At 42.9% G+C, this 14,168-nt stretch overlaps 1 protein-coding gene and 1 long non-coding RNA gene across 5 annotated transcripts in view; one reads left to right on the top strand and one right to left on the bottom strand.

Moving 5' to 3' along the window:
* The window catches only part of SLC12A7 (solute carrier family 12 member 7), a 327,938-nt gene that overhangs the window by 225,693 nt on the left and 88,077 nt on the right, over nt 1-14,168 (bottom strand). The window lies entirely within an intron of this gene.
* On the top strand, nt 10,329-13,705 carry LOC120398014. The gene is made up of 3 exons (XR_005594133.1): nt 10,329-10,342; nt 10,487-10,749; nt 13,507-13,705. It is a non-coding gene; the product is annotated as an uncharacterized LOC120398014 (long non-coding RNA).

Below are 14,168 nucleotides of genomic sequence, written 5' to 3'. Positions count from 1 at the left end.
AGTGTGAAACAGCAACACCTCATGATAAGACCCTATGTCTTCACATAGTTTTCAAACAGATTTTCATGAAGAGGCTGAGTTTTAAATACAGTTCACAATAGTTGAGACCTGGGTAAAACTTCGCCTAGCTCTGAATTCAGAGCTTTAGATGCCACTTGTTCTCTGTGAATTCTGCAGTGAGTCCACACAGTAGATGGAGCAACTTTCTTTACCAAGGTACGCAAGGTTCTGACACAGACAGAACTCCATCTGTTCCAAAGCCCACCAATGTGATCACATGGGATATTTTTGTTTTGCATGTAAGCCTTGTAGCACATCGAACATTCCTTGTAGCACATCGAACATTCCTTGTACCATCTCGTGTCCAGGAAGAGGTAGAGAAAACAGAACATCTTCGAGAATTGCACCTTCCCATGTGTATTTCACAAAGGCAGGAAATGTGCATAATGACCCTCAGTGCTCATATCCACTGAAGAGCAACAGCATCCATGTTTTTCAGATGCTCCACCAGTGTGTTTTCCTGGACTGCTCCTATTGCCTCAATTCTTCACTTCACTATGATGGATAGTGGTATGGCCTTGGCTTTCCCACATATTATCTTCATGATATTGATTGCAGCTGGCAAAATCAAAGTTTCCCCAATTGTGTGAGGCTTCTTGGCCTGTGCAGTGCATTAACTCACCTCAAATGATGCCTTTTCATCGTGGTCACAGACTGACATGGCTCTCTTGAATTGCACTCGTTAATGCAAAAGTTCTTCTTTCCAGCACTGGAAAAATGACCTTGGTTTTCCTATGTCATCTTTGTGAAATGTTTGCAAATGTCATTTAAGTTTATTAGGCTTCATGCTTTCGCTAAATAACACTGTGTGACATAGCAGAAATTTTGGCTTGTCTTTGTTCTTGACAATAATCACTGGTGAAGTCAGATTTAAAGAAAGCCTTGTCTCATTTGTGAGCACATTTCTTGCACTCCTGTTTTTTGTTCGTAACTGCATCACTAGATTCACAGCTGGAGACTGAAGCAGATATTCTGTGTAAAAATCAGTCCATTGTGCTTCTTATCACAAATGAGAGAGAGGAATTTACTGCTCAGAAAATGAGGCCAGTACTTAGTAAGGTCCTGTGCAGTGATACTAGGGCAGCACAGAGACAGTGATTTAAGATGATTCTTTATCGAGTGCCAACAGAGCACTCAGGGTGGGATAAAAGAAGATATGGGCCTTGTTTTAAAGAGCTTAAAAAACACTGCAGATTCACATCTCAGAAAAGTGTAGTACAGGTGCCTACCAGCTCAAGCAGCCCATGAAAGCTTATGCTCAAATAAATGTGTTAGTCTCTAAGCTGCCAGAAGTACCTCCCGTTCTTTAGGCAAATTTGGGTAGGTTTTCACAAGGATAGCAAAAGACAGCTCTATCATTAGAGTGACACCCTGCCAAATTGCAACTCCCTGCTCAAAAGCACAGAAGCACTAAAGCTTCTCTATAAAAACGTTGTACATTTTTTTTTCAATATTGTCAAAACAATATTTTCCCCTGATCTTGTTCATGGATAACCCAACCCATTTTTTAAATTAGTTTTCAGCTAAAAACTAGCATTGCCAGGTGTCCAGTTTTCAACCATAGTGTCCAGTCAAAAAGGGAAACTGTCAGCATCCAGTCAGCACAGTTGACCAGACACTGAGTCCGGTTACCTGCATTAATGGATCTCCACCACCAGGGGGTGGGAAGAGCAGCAGCTGCTTCTGGAGAGGCTCTGCTTAGCAGCTGCTGATCTTCCCACCCCTGAGCCTGACGGAAAGAACTGACTGGCTGCTGGACCGGGTTCCAAGTTGGTATTAGTGCTGTCTAGGGGGAGGGGGTAACCTGTCTGCCCCCCACACACCACTGTGCCCCGATTTCCCCTGCCCCTTGCTCCAGGGATGGCCCCCCCACTCTGCTGTGCCTCAATTTCCCCTCTCCAGCCCCTCGCACTGAGCCCCGCTGTAACCCGATTGGGAAGGCAGGCAGGCTCTGCTTCAGCTCCTTCCAGCGAGACTCTGCAGGCAGCAGGTGAGTTCCGGGAGATGGGGGACTGAGCAGAGGAGGCGGCAGTGGAGAGCAAGTGATGGAGTCGGGGAGTGGTGGGGCAGAGCTTCAGAAGAAGGGGCGGGGCAGGGCAGAGGTCGGGGCCTTGGGGGAAGGGGCGGGGCAGAGGTGTTTGGTTTTCAGAAATTAGAAAGTTGGCAACCCTGTTTAAAAAAAAAATCACCCTATGGCATTCATCCAATATGGAAAATTTCAGACCCAGCAGTTAAAATTTGGATAAGTTAAAAAGTTTAACGTGATTGAAAATAGAGACTTCTAATGGAAAATGGTTTTTCTCTTCCAATGAGAAGAGTTCTTCCAAAACATTAGGGAGGTATGTAAGCATTTTCTCACATTCGCTACAACAAACAACATCATCTTTGAAACAGCTATTTCTTTTGCTGATAAATCATTAGTAAGGTGTTAAAAGGCTAAAGGGAGGGAAAATAATAAGTGAATATAGCCATCAGCCTCTGCAATTCTGAGGTCAGAGAATTAAGTTCATTCTTTGGAGTTTTGCCAGTTTCACAGATAACAACAACTGCCATTCAGTATTGCAGACCCCATATCTCTAGTGTTTCCCTATAATTTAAAATTACGATTTTTTAAATTCTGATTATTTGTATGCTTATGTTATATATAAACAATTACTTGGATTTGCTCCAGTAGCAACAAATGCAGAGCACAAGGTCACTAACAAGATTAAGGTTTTACTGATACTTTAAAGATCAATCTTGCCAAACATACCTACAGGCTTCAAATAGAAACATAGCGCTTAGCTTTTCTACTCCTCTTTGAATCCCTCCCTTGCCTTCGCAACTGATATCACACCAAATTTAAGCTTCTTATCACCACCTTCAAAGCTCTCTATAACTCTGCCCCTCACAGCTTATTCTCCATTGTCAAGCTTCCTGTTGTCATTTCTTCTCTGGTTTGCCGGTGCTCCCAGAACAGTCCTTCTGTTCGTCAGATTCTCATACAATCAGTTACATCCTGCCCCCTACATATCATACACCCTCCATAATCTTACGTACAAGGTCTACAGTAAAATCCTCTTAAAGACTCAGTTCTTAAAAAGCTAACATATGAATTGTATGTAGAGTGCCTATTGTTATTCCCTTTCACCTGGCTTTTATCTGCTTGTTTATATTTAGATCATGAGGTCAGTGAAGAAGGACATCCCTGCTTTGGTGTTGAAAGTGGTACTGCTGCAAATAAATAATAATAAAATGTTACCGTCCAAAAATTAAAATCTTGACTTTTTTGGCAGAACAGTGCTCTTTCAGATTTTTTTAATATACTTAGACACCCAACCGATAAATTAAAATGCACAATGCATAATCCAGTATAAAGGACTGATCATCCCATCCTGACATAAATATTCACCAGCTAAGTGGAGGATAACAAAAGAAACCCAAACGTCTCCATCCTTCAGCTCACCTCTCCTTAAAAGCTTAGTGGAAAAGGTGGGCTTTACAGCATACCTGGAAGGTAAAAAAAACCTGGCTCTGGTGGACCACATAGCAGTGCAAATTTCAAAGTCAATGAACACTGTCAGAGAATGCCTTGCCAGCAGCCCCATCCAGATAAAGGGGGATGCAGCTCAAGTGCCTCCACTGCAGAAGTATGGAACACAGAGAGGTGCTTTCTCAAGTAACCATGTCCCAAATCATTTGAGGTTTTATATGTTAACTGTAATACTTTGAATTCTATCCAGAAACTTAACAGCCAGAAAACCTGCTGCTAGGAAGTTTCCACATAACCCCCAATATTCAGAGATTGACTTAAACTCCTATTTCTTCCCAAACTTTTGGAAGTCGGGGTTAAGGTTATTTTTTGTTTGTTTTTTATTATTTACTATTACTATTACAGGAATACCCAGTAATGTCATCCATATAAATGTCTAACCACTTTTTGAAACATGCTAAGTTTCTGCACTTCAGTATCGGCACTGAATAGTTTCTGTGTGGCGTTCAAGGTATTAATGCAAACCTACAAAGTCTTAAATGATTTCATCAATCTGAATCAGATCAGCAGTTCAACCATGTCTATTATCAGGGCCGGTGCAACCATTTAGGCGACCTAGGCAGTCACCTAGGGCACTGGCATTTGGGGGGGCGCCATTTTCTTCAGCAGCGACCGCAGCGGCCGGATCTTCAGCCGTCCCGGTCGCCGTAGGCATTTAGGCAGAGGGAGCTGGGCAGGGGAGCGCGGGGAGGGCCACCTGCAGCAAGTGGGGGGGGGTGTCACGCAGGGGAACTCCCCGCTCCAGCTCACCCCTGCCCCGCCTCCTCCCTGAGCACGCCGTTGCCGCTTCACTTTTCCTGCCTCCCAGGCTTGTGGCGCCTAAGCTGATTGGTGCCACAAGCCTGGGAGGCGAGAGAAGTGAAGCATCCACGGTATGCTCGGGGAGGAGGCGGGGCAGGGGTGAGCTGGGGCAGGGGGGTGCCTCAGGGCGGAGGGTGGGGAGCTGCCACAAGGGGGGTGCCTCAGGGCGGGGGGAGGAGCTGCCATGGGGGGGCGCCTCAGGGCGGAGGGGGGGAGCTGCCGCGGAGGGGGCACCTCAGGGCGCGGGTGCTGGGGGGGAGGGTGCAAGGTGGAAGTTTCGCCTAGGGCGCGAAACAGCCTTGCCCTGTCTATTATTAGAAGATTCAGAAGCGCGTACAAGAAACCCTGCACTTGTCCGATCCAGTATATCATTTCCTATGGTCTATCACACACTGGGGTAATATGCTCCTAATATGAAATTCTACTGAACATAAGGCAAAGCAAACTTCAACTTGAGAAAACCAGGAAATATAGAGTTACAGCTAACATCTCCCACACCTCACAACCTTAACTTTGATAAACCAAACTTGACCTACTCCTAACAAAACCTGACATTTTCTGTGTTATATTCCACACAAGGGTATGCAAAAATTCCTCTTATACATCTACTGACCCTCACCGTATTACGGTTAGCTGTATTGATCCAGGGATTAGTTGCAGAAAGTTGCCACATCTCAGATTGCCATTTGAGGAGAAATGCAGCTGAATGTAGAGGAATAAAAGATCCCCTTTTACCAGGGCTGTGATATGCAGAAGGTCCACATAGGTTGTCACAATGGCCTCTCTTGGCTCTAAAATCTTAGAAAATACAAAAGTTTTTTGTAAACATCTGTAGAATTTTAAGGCTGCTAGTATGGCTGCCCACTGTCATCTCCAGAGGCTGACATTTTACTAGGTATGTCAAGGAGATGGGTGACACTCCTCCTTGCCCCTATTTCTAGCATTATTGCATATTCTCTGTGTGCACAGAATCCCACACCTGCACTGTCATTCAGGCAGTTCCATGCCTTCTGTGCTGCATTATTGCCCTGGGGAGTTTTAGCAGCCTGGTGGCTACCATCACAGTGAACCAAAGGTTCAGTCAGGACTCACTGAAGATGATGTTCCAGAGGGTGAATATATGTTAACATCTGGTAAGGTTTTGTTGATTTGTCTAGAATACGCAAAGTGGGTGAGTGTATGTGGTGCCTGACTAGGTTGTGTTCACTGAGCCTGACCTAAATTTGACCTTTATTCTAGAGAAGAGAAGGCCTAAGAGTTTTCCCCCACACTATTCCAGTGCATTTTTCACACTGCTGAGGAAAGGTACAATCCTATGATTGCTCATGCAGACTCAGGGCAATGGGGCAGAGTTAGAGTTTTGTGGGAGCATAGCGTGAGGCACATTAAATATCAGGGTTGGAAGGGACCTCAGAAGGTCATCTAATCCACGCCGCTGCTCAAAGCAGGGCCAATCTCCAGACAGATTTTCACCTCAGATCCCTAAATGGCCCCCTCAAGGATTGAACTCACAACCCTGGGTTTAGCAGGCTAATGCTCAAACCACTGAGCTATCCCTCTCTCTGAATTTTTTTTTTTGCAGTTGAGGAGAGATGGAGAACATTCTTTGTCTCCCAATTTTCAGAGGTTTAAGTTTGTTTTACCTTATTTCCTGTTTCTCAGAGATGTATTTCACATTCTGGCAATATCAGTTATCCTTAGCTCTGCATAAACAATGTTTTAGGGGTGAATTTTCCTTCTGTTTTGAGGCAGTAATGGTTGTGAAGCCGAGGCACGATATTTAGAGGCACCAACTGGGGACTGGGTTTTTAGGGGAAAATGAAAGGCCTTCTTGAGAAGTCTCACTGCCTCTCAGCTAGCAGTTCTGCCCTCCTCCTGGCCTCTGTGTGTCCCCAGAAGAATTCAAGGTGCTATAGGGAAGGTGGAAGGTGGTAGCCAGTGGGCTGTGAGGAGCACATTTGACAGTTGGAAACAACAGAGGTGGGGAAGGGAAACAGCCAAAGACTCCCTATTCTATTCTAATGTAGAGGAGAAGGGCTTTGCACAACCCTCTCTGCATCATGGGAAGACTGAAGTGGTGAAGTGTGTGAAGTGGCCCATTCATTTCAATGAGATGTTCCCAGCTGAATGAGAATGCCTCATGGAGATGAATGAAGCCTGAAACAATAGCTCTGTGAACTACAACATTCGTCTCAATGAATGTTCTCATCCCTCTTCTTCCATGTCAGTGCTTGGGTATAGTGCCATGGGCCAAACACACGATTCTAAGCCCTAGTCTACACTACAGAATTACTTCAGTATAACTACGTTGCTCAGGGCGACTTAGGTATACTGGCCTAATCACTGGTGTAGACAGCACCATGTCAGCAGGAGAGCTTCTCCCACCAACATAGCTACCACCTCTCACAGAGGTGGTTTAACTAAACCGACAGGAGAAGCTCTCTTACATCAGCTTACAGCATTTTAAGTGTAGACCTTCCCTCAGTTCCTCAACACTCTGTGCCCATTCCATGCACCAAGCATGCCCATTCTCAACTTCTCACCCTAATCTCACAATTCTAAACACTGAACATGCCTATTCTCAGCTCCCCACACCAGTTTCAGCACTGTTTGTTTGTACCATGTACTAAACATGCCACTTCCCAGTGCCCAGCACAGGCCCAGTCCATCATGCCTAGTGCTACCCAGAAAGACTTCAGTGAGCCTATTTTAGCAGAATACTGATTTATGCTGGCTGGGACTCTTACTGCTACCATTTTCAGTTTGGCAACTAATCCTCCCATATCCAAGCATCAAACCAATCATCCCAGCCACAATGCAGCCCATCCAAACTGTCTGAAGTTGGTACTTCTAGATGGGTGGATGGCACTGGGAGTGCTGAACTTGCTTAAAGTTGCAAACCTCCATTGTGGCCTGAAACACCAAGGAAAAGGTAGAGTAAAGCTCTAATGTGCACAGGTTATAAACTCCAGAGGTTAGGCTTTAAATGGGTGGCCCTTGTGTTCGAAGGGAAGTACTCATTCCTCTAAGCCATCATGTGAGGACATTATTTAGTGTGTCACTCACCAAAGAGTTTCTGAGAAAACAGTAGACCTCACAGAGGTCAAAATAGAGAAGTTCAAGTTTTTAGCAGGCAATAACTTAAAATATTTCTAAACATATCCTTGGTGTAGTTCTATAGCTTACCCCAGAGGCAGTCCAAGATAGATTTTTCCCCAGCTCTACATCAGAATTCTTGTAAAAATCTGAAATTGTTTAAGCATTCATTTTAGAGGGGCTATGGGAAAACCCTTGACCAAACAACCCCAAAACTGCTCAGTTTTTGCCACAGCAACACATTTGGAACTCATGTTCAGTTGCTTGGCCACTAAGGCCCCTAATTCCTTTCCAGTTTCACTGCTTTGCAGGATACAGTTCCCATTCTGTAGGCATGGCCTACATTCTTTTTTCCTAGTGGTATAATCTTGCATTTAAGCTGTACTGAAATGCATTTTGTTTGAGTAAGCCCAGCTCACCATGTCTCTCCCAAACTCCAATCCTGCCCCTATTGTGGAATACCAATGTTCAAGTCAGCCTCCCTGTGTAGATGGGTTTTAGAGCAATTTGAATATTTAAAGCAATTCCTTATTGGGGAAGCATTATCTGAGGGATCCCTGGACCAAATGCCCACAAACTTGCACAGCTAACTACCTCTGATCCTGATGAGGCATAGTAGTTTTCTAATCAATCTGAGCATTCATGTGGATTTTAGAGCATATTGAAATATCAGCTCCTAAACCAGAAACTACTTTGCTCTTAGGGCAAACTTTCAAAAAGAGCCACTTTGCAGCCCCTCAGCTGATGCAGAATGCAGGTGGAGAGTAATTAATGAGCACAACACACATTCTCTGAGAGCTATCCAAAGCTGGACTTGAATTCACAGTACATGAATATGAATCAGGTTTGATGGCCACAGCATGCCAACTTGAACCACCTAGTTATTCTGACATCAGGCTACCTGCAAACATTCGAGCTTGCAACGGAGTAGCAGTATTGCTAAATGTGCACAAATGACATTTACAAGTGTGTCACCAAGGCTCGAGCTACACTTCAGATCCAACTTTTATACAATGGCAATAGGAGATGCTCTCCCGTCAACTCCCCCTTCTCTTCTCAATCTGGTGAAGTACAGGAGTCAATGGGAGAGCAAGTGGCAATCAATTTAGCAGGTCTTAGACACAGGGAGGGATAGCTTAGTGGTTTGCACATCAGCCTGCTAAACCCAGGCTTATGAGTTCAATCCTTGAGGGGACCATTTAGGGAAGTGAGGTAAAAATCTGTCTGGGGATTAGTCCTCCTTTGAGCAGGGGGCTGGACTAGATGACCTTCTGCGGTCCCTTCCAACCCTAATATTCTATGATGCATCAATTGCCACTCATAGATCCCCTGGTAAGTGTAGAAAGCCCAAATATATCAGCCTGTCTTTCAACATCTCTTTATGTTTCCCAGTTGTCTTCTTAAACAGAATGTGATGAAAACTAAGTTCTTGATCTTCCCTTCAACACACCCCAAGTCTTTCCCTTTCTCCATCACCATGGATACCAGACACCTGCACATCTTTAGTCACTGTGGTGTCATCTTTGACTTTGCCCTCAACTGTATCATATTCAAGCCATTTCTAAATCTCAGTACTTGCCACCCCACCTCCACTCTTCTTTTTTTTTATTACATCATCTCTAAAATCCAGCCTTTCCTCCTTGTCACCAGTCAAAACTCTCATCTAAGCCTTTAGCATTTCATGTCTTAAGTACTGCAACCTCCTCTTTTCTGGCCTTAAAGTACTGCAACCTTGCTCCACTCAAGTCTATTAAGAATGCTGCCGATGCTGCAGAAATCACATTCGTGGCTCATCATTCTGGCCATATCATCCCGCATTGTGTGTCGCTACACTAGCTCCCCGTTCACCTCTTCATTAAAAAAAGCTTCTTGTCTTTAGCTTTAAGAGCCTTCCTAATTTAGCTCCACTCTACCTAGCTGACCTATTGGGATTAATTATGCCTTCACTCTGCCAGCATTCCCAGTCCTGACTACTGACCAATCAGCTTCTCCCAAAAAACATCTCTGTGCTTTCTCCTGTGCTACCCATTACTGGTGGGGAAAATTCTCTGACAAAATCCAATTAGCCACTATGTTATCCTTCAGACTCCTTTCAAAACCCAGCCTAAAGTTCATGGTGAGGAAGGTGACAAGCTGTGACTATTTCTTTTCCTCTTCTTTCCTTTTCCTACTCGTTTCCCCAAGCCCCAGTCATTAAAAGACAAAACAAAACTGTAGCAAGGAAACGTGGCCTCCCTCAGAGGCAGACACAGAGGGAACGCCCTAAGCCACCTGTTGGGCGGAGCCCGGAGGACCATGCCCCACATGCCAGAAGCAGAGGTGTAGGCCTGAGATTTAACTCACCTTATACTAAACCAGCCTTGGGTGAAACTCAGGGAGTTCACCACTAAAATTAAGGAAAAAATGCTCCACTGCTGCTAAGGTGTCCCCATCTCAGGAATGCCCATAACAAGAGTTATAACACAAAGTGTTGTAAAGTAGACACACCCAGGCACTGGGAACTTTAGGGAGGAAACAGAAAGACCCCAAGAATTGGTAAAATAGATAAGATCAGACCAATGAATTTATGCTGACCATCTGCACAAACAAAGAAGGTAATAAATAACTTACAATTTGGGCATGAGAGATAAAATTTAAAAAGAGTTGAGCAAGGAGAAGAAACCATAGTGCATGATTGGTTAAATTTTGTTACCTAAGGGTACTGAATAATGTGATAGGTTTAGTGAAGTTAAAGGAGGTAGCTGGACTGGAATTTAACCTCAAGCTGCTAGAAGTCTGACCCCTCTGCATGACCATGACGTGCAGAGGCATCGCTGGAAACCCCCAGACAAGAGGATCCTGACTGGCTATCAGGTGAATTTTGTCTGTATATTGGGAGTGGTGATCATACGAGATTTGCTTGGTATGTGTATTCTGTATGTGTTGCTAATAAATAGATAAATTGACCAGGCCACGCCTTGAGCCCTTGGTAGGGTATAGATTTTGAACCCTTGGTAGGGTAGATTTTTTGCAGGTAACAGAGGGGCAGGACAGGAAGAGGAAGCATAAAAGGCCGGACCAAAAGCTTAGTTGGGAGGGAGCTGCAGAGCAAGACAGACACATCTTCCCTGCTACTGGAGTGCGACGCTGAGGAGAACTGCAGCTACACCAAGGGCCTGTGTGAGCTTCCAGAGAGCCCTGACACTCCCGATGCTGAGGAGCAGCTACCGCTACCCGTGGCAGTATATCCCGAGGAGACTGAGGATGACACTCGGATGCAGGTACACCCGAGCGGGAGAGTAGGAAGCAGCCCAGCAGCCAACAGTCTGGTTGAGAGCTGGCCTAGTACAAGATCAGCATGTTGTGGGCAGATCCCCACTGACCCAGTGGTGGACCATTCCACCACTGTTAGGATCCTGGACTGGGATGCGGTGGAGTTAGGTGGACCCACATCCCCCCTGCCACTCCTCCCCCTGGGGTGGCAGTACTCCCCCCTCCTTAGGCAAGGAGCCCTACACTCCTTGGACACCCCTGCCTGAGCCCCATAGATTGGGCTGGTGCTACAGCTCTGACTGCAGGCCAGAACCTTGTCTGTTTGCTGCCCCGCCCTGCTTAAAGACTGGATGAATAAAATGCAACCGCTTGGCCTGGTTGCAGGTCAGAACCCAGACTGTTTATGGCCCCACCCCACTTGAAGGCCAGGGCCTAATGAGAACTGCTAATTCCCCCCTTTTTTCTTCATTTGGAGAATCATCTAGCAGACCAAACTGTGAGGAGGCATGACCTCCCTCAGAGGCCATGACAGCCTACAAAAACAAAAACCTACACTTTTACAAAGCTGTGCCAGTTCTTCACCAAATTTATTTGTTTATATATTTATCCCACCCACTATCCTTCCCCTGTTTGCGCTTTTAGATTGTAAGCCCTTCTAGGCAGAGATTGTACGTGTTTGTACAGCCCCACAACGACAAGGACTTAATTCTATTTGGGGCATTTGGTGCTACCTTAATTAATAATAAGACAAAATTTCTATTTCAGTTTTATAGTGCTGCTAAACATCATTTGGATGTAAGGTATAAGCTCTTCAGCACAAATCAGATTTGGAATTTCAGAGCATTCAGCTGAGGGTATAGCTGAATGAACACCCTAAGGTTTTATCTGCCCTGCTGTTTATTTTGTTGTTGTTTTGTGTTTTAAACATGTCTCTGTTTAGCCCCTCAAAATGGTTAGTATAGGTTCTTCACTACAGTCTTTTGCAGTACATTTTTATGTTTGGTGAAAATCCTTATTTATGTAACATTTTGTTAATATACATATTGCTTATGCAGAAACACTATTTTTGTAAATACAGGATTGCTTTAAGTAAGCTTTAGTAAGAATTTATTATAACTGATCAAACTTATCTATGTCCTTTTTTTAAAATAATAATAAAAAATAGAATGATGCAGCCTTAATGCTGAATTAACATACAGGTTTGGTTACTCCCTTCCTCCCAATATTCAGACCCCTACATCATTCCAAATTCTAAATTAAAAATGGACTTTCTTGTAAATAACTTTCTTTTTAATGTTACAAGGCTTTGCCTTTTTAGCAGTCCTGGCTATAAACAGAATAAATCCTGGTCCTGCATTATCAGCTTTTAAAACCCAAACCACATTTACAGGAAACTGTAATCTGATGTACAAGATGGTGTTTCCTCTCCCCTTCACCCCCGTATTTTTATTGTTGTTTAAACACTGTAAAAATAAAGAAACGTTTAAAAACTAAATGCAGTTTGAAATATAAGCTGACAAAAGGAATTTTAAAGTTGTGACAGAAACTACTCCTATCTCACTTCATCGTGACTAGATATTTCAGATCCCAAAGACATTTTTATGATGTTAGATGCCTGATACTTTGAGTGTCCAGGCACAATAGAGCAAATTATACGCAGGCTTAGCTCAGCAATGAAATTCAAAGTTAAGTTTGTGTCCTAACCTAAACTATTTTTTGCATTTAATTATGTATTGAATTAATTCGTACAACAAGCCAAAATTCAAAATGGCAATTACCAGGTTTAAATTTCAAAATGTAAAACAAAACAAAAAACCCACTAAACATTTTCTTCAGAAAATGTATAGTTGTATGTTGGTATATCTATTTTATCTATGTTTATTTATGAACACTAGAGTTGACAGGTTTCTCCAATCCAATGCAAGTTATTCAAGTTAAAGTTAAATTACTTTACAAAGACATTTCCATATAATCTAATGCTTATATTATATATAAAAAATACATTAAATTGTATCTTGCACTGTTTATCAGTGACTAGCTTTGTTTACTTAAATTACACTGAAAAGCAGAATTAGGAATACTTAAACTGCCTCTCTCTAAGCCTTTTACATAATGGAGGATTCTGATACTGCACCGCTCAACCATCTTGTCAACATAGTAATTAAAATTAAAAAATTTAGTAATTTAAGAAACAAATTGATATTAAAACCAAGTACAGTATACTTTTAATGAAAATAGTCTGTAAAAACTCTTAATCCTTTGAAGTACCCTCAGTTGAATTCCCGACTAAGACTATCAACTGTCAAATATTAAACACTTTTATTTTTAAAAATAAACTAAAAAAGACTCACCCAGGCGTGGCCCACCTTCCTCATAATCCTGTTCATTCATGATAAAATAAAATAAAATCTGCTAACTCTTCAGGTATCAAGAAATGAAACAGCAGGAAGCTGACAGTTGTCCCCTCTCCGTTTTGTGCAAGACCTCAAATCCTATCTCTCAGTAGTAGTGGATTAATCCTGAGGCAAGTCATCAAGGCTTCATGCAGTTTAAAGTATGCATATGACACAAAGCCAAGCTGCACTCTAGCAGCAGTACACTCCAACAGAATTAAGCTACATGATCTTTATCAATGGTAAAGACATTTGACATTAGTAACTTAGGCCCTGCCCTTATCACTGAGTGTAATGTTTGAGTAGGAAGATTTAAACTGTGCCTGCAGCCAACTATACTTATAACTTCTACTAACAGAAATCTTATTTTAGAAAATATTTCCATTAAGAAAATATAAGAACATAAGACTGGACAGGACCCTCTGGACAGGACAGTTCCCCGCTATCGCAAGCAACATCATCATATAATCTTTGTGTATATGAGCAATGAATGATAATACTAATGTAATCCAATAGTTATTTCATTATGCATAAGCTAATTTTTTGGGGTGAAATATATAATCACAAATATATTTCATGTTAGAGTAATTACAGTTCAAATTGATATTTGGTTAAATCTCTTGTTTGTAAACACAGTTTTCTTTAACTGCAAGCACTATTCTGGTTTTAAATTTCTATATGAAGTCATTTGTATGTATTAAACAAATAGTCAACAACTTTAAGCAATTTAGGACAGCCTCTTGAGTTGCTGTTTAATGCATGTTATTACTTTGAAAAGGTGACTTCCTATGGTCAAATCTTAGATTCAAATATTAAATCCAGCTCTTTCTTCAACCATAAATAATCATTAACCCCATATACACTATAACACGGGATGGGCAAACTTTTTCACCTAAGGGCCATATCTGGGTATAGAAATTGTATGGCGGGCCATGAATACTCACAAAATTGGGGTTGGAGAGGGAGTGAGGGCTCTGGCTGGGTATATGTGCTCCAGGGTGGGGCCAGAAATGAGGAGTTCAGGGTGTGGGAGG

Source organism: Mauremys reevesii, linkage group 2 (assembly GCF_016161935.1).
Source record: "Mauremys reevesii isolate NIE-2019 linkage group 2, ASM1616193v1, whole genome shotgun sequence".
Classification (NCBI taxonomy): Eukaryota; Metazoa; Chordata; order Testudines; family Geoemydidae; genus Mauremys; species Mauremys reevesii.
Note: the sequence above shows the minus strand (reverse complement) of the source record. Positions and strands in the feature narration are given on the sequence as shown.